Source organism: Anolis carolinensis, chromosome 5 (genome assembly GCF_035594765.1).
Source record: "Anolis carolinensis isolate JA03-04 chromosome 5, rAnoCar3.1.pri, whole genome shotgun sequence".
Lineage (NCBI taxonomy): Eukaryota > Metazoa > Chordata > Lepidosauria > Squamata > Dactyloidae > Anolis > Anolis carolinensis.
In genome coordinates, this window is record NC_085845.1 from 167,787,925 (window position 1) to 167,795,403 (window position 7,479).

A 7,479-nucleotide genomic window follows, 5' to 3' on the forward strand; every position below is an offset into this window, starting at 1 on the left:
CCAGCCTGCCAATTCTAACACAGTACATATTATTATCTGTTACTCAAAACATATAGAACTGCTCTTTCCACATGTCATCCACCACTCTCAATCCAGGTTTCTACTCATTTTTTCTTAGAAATTAAATATAAAAGTTTACCCTAACATTCAAGCAAAACAAAAGAATACAACGTATTACACACAACAAACCCTGCACGCACCCAAAACCCCTATCCCACATAAAATAAAACCCCTTCCCCACACCCGTGCACCCTTCACCATGACTTCCAACCCTGAAGCACTATGAAGCCTTTAAGCCAATTTATCTATCCTTGTTAATAGTAACCCTAAATTCCTAATGGAACTCCTCTATGTTACTGACTCCTTATTCAGATATGCTATGGCCACTGGCCAGCTTCCATGTTTCTAAAAAGTCCTCATTACTTTTGTTCTTCCTATTGTTGGTAAGTTTGGCCATTAGCATATATTCCCGCATTCTGATCCCCCTTTTATCCACCAACCTTTTGCTGATAGTATGCTATCACTCTTCCTTGGTCTCCTGCCATCTATCTATCTATCTCTCTCTCTCTCTCTCTCTCTCTCTCTCTCTCTCTCTCTCTCTCTCTCTCTCTCTCTCTATATATATATATATATATATATATATATATATATATATATATATATATCCCTCCCTCCCTCCCTCCCTCCTTGTCTTGCTTTTTCTTTTCTTCTAAGTACATTTAAAAACATGAAATTCTGCAACTCCTGCCTCAAATTCAGTAGTTCAAATAAATCTAGGACATGGTTTCCCCGCCCAAAATATGTATTTAAATATTAATCCATCTCCCCCAAGTAGGTCCAAAACTTAGAATGCTTCCTATAATGTTCAGACTAAAACCCAAAGTGGATTCTCCATTCTGTTGATATTACAGATACCATCTCTAAGGATAAAGCCAACCCTGAGTCAAGACGATTAAAATCTGTAGCCGTTGAGATTACCCTGTGATCATTCATGCTGCTGCCTTGTTACTATCGCAACACATTTCTGGGGCATGCTTTCTGAGAATGAGAGTTTCCAGTTTGCCAAACTTTAGAAAAATTAGGAACTTGCAGGCTGTGTGTCATCTAAAAGCAGAGAAACTAATGGAGATCTGTCTTCAGTGGTAGCAGCCAATGGCGTCTCTTCCACTAGGGTGGTGAATTTGTTCTGAGTTTTGTCTGAACTTTAAAGCAGCTATCGAAGATATTAAGCCTGTTTGGGGTTAAGAGTGTTGTATGGCTCATTTCAAGGGAGCGATTCAACTCCTCAGTGACATGGAATTGGGAATTCAATAGCAGGTGAGGTCAAATAAGCGCCTCCATTTCTTTGTCACTGTTGTAAGAATCTAGTCTTCTCCATCTCATTCTCACAGCTGCCCTGTGTCCTTTTCTCCTAGATTCTGTTAAATGTGCAAAATTCTGACATTCGAATATACCTGGAATGTGGATGCTCCATAAATGTGCCATATTTGTTCTGATCAAAGAATGGTATGGGCAATGGAGCAAGCATGGAGATTTAAATATCAACACAGCAACATAGGAAACACACTGTTGAACATTTTTGAGTTAACAGCTGCTTTTACAATAGGTCTCTCCTTTTTACAGTTCCAAATTTTCCCTCCTACTGAAATATCTGTTTCCCATTATTTTCCCCAAGATAAATGGTATGCATAGTTCTAAGCTGAATCTCACACTATTATTTCCTGCCCATATGGTGTCTCGAAAACCAAGGAGTCATAAAATAGTCTGATGATGCATTGCATGAGAAGTAATGCTTTTATTTATTTTTAAAGAAAAAAGTAAATTGTTATATTGTGCTTTGTTTATGAATGGAGTAAAAGTGAAGGAGACGCCCTAATCCTAAACATGCTGGACTTGATTCTAAAGTGCCTATGAACAACTTCATATGCACTTTTAAACTATTGGAAGATCATAGGGAGATAGAAACGTGAAGCATATGTTCTCTGGCAGAAGATTTGAGTACACGTTTACAGATGGACCCAGCTAATGCTCCCTTTGACTCAAGTCTCACTTACCTAGTAGTATCTGCAGACATTATTTTCTACATTGTAGAATTACAATGCCATAGAAATCATATGAGTTGTAGGCAGAGGTGGTCCAACAATGAGGCGAATTAGGCAGTTGCCTGTGGTGCAAAACATACGGGGGCGCAGTCGAGACTGCTTTTTCTGTTGATTTGTTGTAAAACATGATGTTTTGGTGCTTAGTTTGTAAAATCTTAATGTAATTTGATGTTTAATAGGCTTTCCCTTAATCCCTCCTTATTATCCAACATTTTCACTTATCCAATGCTTTTAGTTTTCAGTGATTGGTTTTGGGGAGGGGGGCAAAATTCTGTTTGCCTACACTTGAAAAATACCTAGGGCCGGCTCTGGTTGTAGGTTTACAAGATCTTTAGCTTCTTTGTCAATCATTACTGCGACCTCATAACACTGGGGATTTTGGGGTTCTTGCTCCTCTTTGGCCACAGGTCCTGCCGATTGCCATCTCATGATGCAGTCTGTGGCCCCACCCCATGGCCAAAATGGCAAGGAAAATGGCAAGATGCTTCCTTGCCAACAATGAAAGGTAAGGTGTCTTTTGGGTAGCTACCTGCAGTTTTGGCCTTTTCCCTCTGTCTGATGGTGGAAAGGGCAATGCGGCAATGCATGTTGCCACCTCTTCCCCTGTCTGATGGGGGCAGGGACAGGATGCCAATGTGCTTTGCCTTGGTGCCCCCATGTGATGGGAGAAGCAGGGGGGATCAATATGATGAGGTCCCTGGTGTCTCACCAAACTACAAATCCCAGAATTCTAGAATATGAACTCATGGCAGTTAAAGCTGTGTCAAACTGTATTAATACTAGAGTGTATGTGAACTCTTAGTTGTGAAGAAGAAAGACACAACAGTATATCAACTGAACTCTGCAGCATTACTGCTATGGACCAGAATTCTACTTACCACATTGACTAATGGATTCCGGGAGTTGTTATCCATAAATGTATCTTTTCCAAGCTCTAGTTCAGAACATGAGCTAGTGCTAATTTTGCCAGTAGTCCTGAACTCTCTGTTGCCAGATACATATTTCAGAAACCTTGTCTGCTCACTCAGGTCTTTGACTGTTAACTGTCTGATGCAGAAGTTCATTTACTTGGGGTGTTGTATTTTAATGTTATAATTGTGTTTTATACATCCATTTTTAACATGTACATATCCATCATTTTAACTGTATTTTGTTTTAACTCATATTGGCTGATATTCTGTTAGTGACTTATGCACTACACACTATGGAGGGAACACGGAAACATTACTTCTTCTGGACTACAGTTTCTGTCATCCTCCAATCAACACGACCACAAATCATGCGGCAAGAGGAGTCTAAGTATTCTAATTAAAAGGTAATGTTACCAAGCTCTGTTTTTCAATTGCAAGTACACAGTGACAATTCCATTAATTTACAACTATCTGTAGCCACTCAGTGTCAGTTCCAGACTTTGCTCATGACTTCTTTATCTGGATCTTTGAAAGGGGACCCACAAGAAAAAGGATGCTGCCTTCTGCCAGAGGACATGATAAGCTGGCCATAGAGAGAAGCTCTGTGGTTTGTTTAGCCACTCCTTCTGCAAGTGGAGGGATCAAACGGATCGTGCTGTCATGCTGTTTGTTCACAAAATGCAAAAGTTCCAGTGGATTCCCAGTTTGTTGTGTTATCAGAACACACCCACTGAGTCATCTACCTTTAGTGAAGAGCCTTCATGAAGCTATGAAGGACTGTGTGGATCAGAGCAGAAACCTTTTTCATCCAGCATTCAATTTCCCACAAAGCAACATCCTACTCATGTACCCCAGCAAGTGGTGTTTATTCAGAAGCATATCTCATAACTTGAAATGAACTGTATCTTGTGGCCTATTGCTCTGAAGTCTTTTTGATGCAGATATGCTAATGAACAATGGCTCTACCAAGTTTCAAGTAAGCGTTTGATTCTGGAAGTGTCAGGGGATGAACCTGTGACTGTCTGGATATAGACCACATGATCTCTTTCTTTAAGGATAAATAAAAAACATGACCATTTTATTTCGCTGTGCTCACTTTATTCTGTCCTCAGCTGCCTGTGGAGAAAGTAGAAAGCCTTACACTTCAACTAGCATGGAAACACCAACAATTTCCATGGCATGTGTTTCGCTTAGTGAAACCTCATACAGACTTATGAACTATAGACAAATAAGCCAAAATTCTGAACTTAAACCATTAATATATCATCATTTTGTCTTCCATATTCCAAAAGTGGTTTTAATAATTGGAAAGGTTATGTGATGATTTACAGCCTGCTCTTTTTTCAAACATATAAGCTCATGAGAGGACAGAATCAGCGATGTCCTAGATTCATATTTTCTGACCATTTTCTACTCGTGTGACCTAGAACATTTTCTTCAGAAAAAATGGAAAACTGATCACAACCTTAAAACTGCCTCAGCTCAAAACATCAAGATTCTTGAATTATTGCATGAACTGCTTAATGTTTCAAGCTATAAACTCACTTGACATGATGATGCATCTGAAGTTGAGCAACTATGGGTTCCCTGGGTTAGTGAAAAAGGGAAGTCCATGGGACAGAACTGCATGTTAGTTACATTTAATTAGTGTTTGGACAGCTCTTTGCAAGGGATTACTATTGTTATGCTTTTAAGAAATAATGCTAGGAAAATACTGTGTTATGCTATATCTGTTTTGTTCCCTGCATGGGAGGGAGGGTACCCTTGAAAAACTGCCAAAAACATGGGAGAGTTTGAATACAACTGGAACTGTCCAATAGTGCACCTGCAGGAAGGGGTTTGGCAAGCACTTCTAAAAGAAAACATTGAGCACATCTCTAGTAGCAGCAGAACCAACAGAAGCAATGTGCCATTGGAAACAAGACTGGAAGGCTGGTTTCTAGGCAGGTCTTGTCTTGCAGAATCACCTTGCTCAAGAGGCATTCCAATCCCCTGAAAAACATAAGAAATCCAGGTGCCACCTGTCCAGATGTCTCCAAGAGTTTAAAGAGAGACTTAGTCCTGTTTTCTTTTGCCATTTATATCCCTACACCTTTCCAAGCTTCAAGGTGATGGCAGACTACAAAGCCAGTTATAATGCAAACAAAATTGTATTCAGGTCAGAATTTGGAAAAGTTATTTCTCTGGACTATAACAGCTAGCATTGGGAGATTCTGGGATGTGTAGGTAACTCCCACAAGCTTTGATTCAGGTCCAAGTTTCTGGAAACAGAAATCAAATCAAAATAAATTGACCATATGTAAGTATTGCTATCTTTGTTTTAATGTTTTGAAATTATTTTACACTTTTTTAAAATTAATTGTGTTTTAATACAGCAAAGTGTGCTGCGCTTTGTTTTGAGCTTTGGACCAACTCTGGAGAACAGAGTTTGAATTTTTGCTTGGCCATGTAATCCATTGAGTGACTTCAGGCAAATTACTCTCTTTCAACTTCAGAGGAAGGCAAAGGTAAACCCCTCTGAACAACCCTTGCCAGGAAAACCTGATAGGTTTGCCTCAGTGTCACCATAAGCTGAAACAACTTGAAGGCATAACAACAAATATGACAGATTGTCCATGTTACCTTTTATCATTGGATTTTTGAATCCATTTTTAAGTGGCTTTGTGTTACATTCAGAAGAAAGATAGGAGATAAACACCATACAACCCCACAAATAAGTAAAAAAAAAATCATTACTTCAATCCAAGCTGTCAATTATGGGCACCCAGTTTTCCTTTCCACAAAAATGCTGACTGTTCATTAGTGATCCCCATCCAAGTACAAAAATCAACAAAAACAAGAATGGAGATAAGTGCTGGAAATGTAAGAAAGAGAAGGGAGACTTCTTTCACATGTGGTGGGGATGTAAGAAGGTAAAAAGGTTTTGGAAAATAGTACAGAAGGAAATGGAGATTATACTACAAACAAAATTAGTCCTAAAACCGGAATACTTTCTACTAGGGCTAACAGACTTTTTCAAGGACACAAATAATGAAAAATTGTTTATATACATGACAAGTGCAGCCAGAATCTCGATTGCGAAACTCTGGAAAACAGCAGAAACGCCGTCATTAGAACAATGGCTTTTGAAGCTGATGGATATAAAAAATATGGACACATTAACACAGATAATTTCAGTAAAAACAAACATAAAAACAGATTGGGATAAATTAAATAAATATATCAAGGAAAAAGAAAAGAAAACTGGAAATGTAGAAACAGAAACTGTTATGACACTCTCGGGTTCTTAGAAAAGGGTTCGGGAAAGAATTTGGGAAAGTAAGAATAAAAATGTTGAGCAGGGGAGCTGGAAGGGAATCCAGAGAGAGGAGGGAGGGTCGAGGGAAATCAGGGTCCTATATACTCTCCTTATTCTTTTTTTTTGTTTTGTTTTTTTTGTTGTTTTTTTTGTTTTTGTTTTTTCTTTCCAATTATTGTTTATCCGTTAATATTTTGTAATCACATGCGACTCTCGTTTTTTATTGTATCACTATAACCATAAATAAAATCAGTAAAAAAAACAAAAAAAACAAGTACAACTTATTGTTCAAGATCAGATTGGATCAGGTGTCCTATTTGCTATCAAGTTAGCTTTGACCTACGTTGAGACTATGAATGAAAGACCCTCAAGAGCCTGGGTCCTCAACTGCCTGGTTCAGTTCAATAATAATAATAATAATAATAATAATAATAATAATAATAATAATAATAATAATAATTTTATTTTTATACCCTGCCCCATCTCCCCGAAGGGACTTGGGGCGGCTTACATGGGGCCAAGCCCAGGTCACAAACAATATAAAAACATAACAATAAAACAATCAACAATAAAACAAGTCATGGGTCAACATACAATAAATACACTATGATAAAATCCTATCTTAAGTACAGTACTACCTTCTACTTCTGCCAACATTATTGTCCTTTCAAGTGAGCCATGTTGGCAGCCACTCTGTTACTGAGTTACAATGGCCTAAGTAATAATAATGTCTTCAGGGACCTCTTGAAGCCCTTGGGGATGACTGTCACAGTGCATCAGGCTAATGGAAAATAGCTGGGTGATTCTCTGGTGCTTCCCTTTCTCTCCATTGATATGGCAGAGTGTGTGTGTGTGTGTGTGTGTGTGTGAGAGAGAGAGAGAGAGAGTAATGAAAATTTGGGTGGCGACTACATTTGGATATGATTTATCATACCTAAATGCCAGAGATTTGTCTTATGATGCAAGATCTCAGCTATCATTTGTCCAAAGTATGACATGTCCATAGTGCAAAAACATTTTCACTTATAGCCACACTGAGTCCCCATAGAGAGAGGGGGTGGGATACAAATAAAGTTTTGATTGATTGATATAGTGAGGCTTCAGACTTTCACTACCATGGCTGTGAGACTGTGTTGATCCCATGAGGCAAGAGTGGCTGTAGCATTGC

General features: G+C 38.7%; 1 long non-coding RNA gene across 1 annotated transcript; it reads left to right on the top strand.

Annotated features, from left to right (window-relative positions):
• The first annotated feature begins 683 nt into the window (after positions 1-683).
• LOC103280449 (uncharacterized) lies at positions 684-4,094 on the top strand. Its single transcript, XR_010006814.1, has 2 exons — positions 684-3,417; positions 3,548-4,094. It is a non-coding gene; the product is annotated as an uncharacterized LOC103280449 (long non-coding RNA).
• Positions 4,095-7,479: the final 3,385 nt, after the last annotated feature.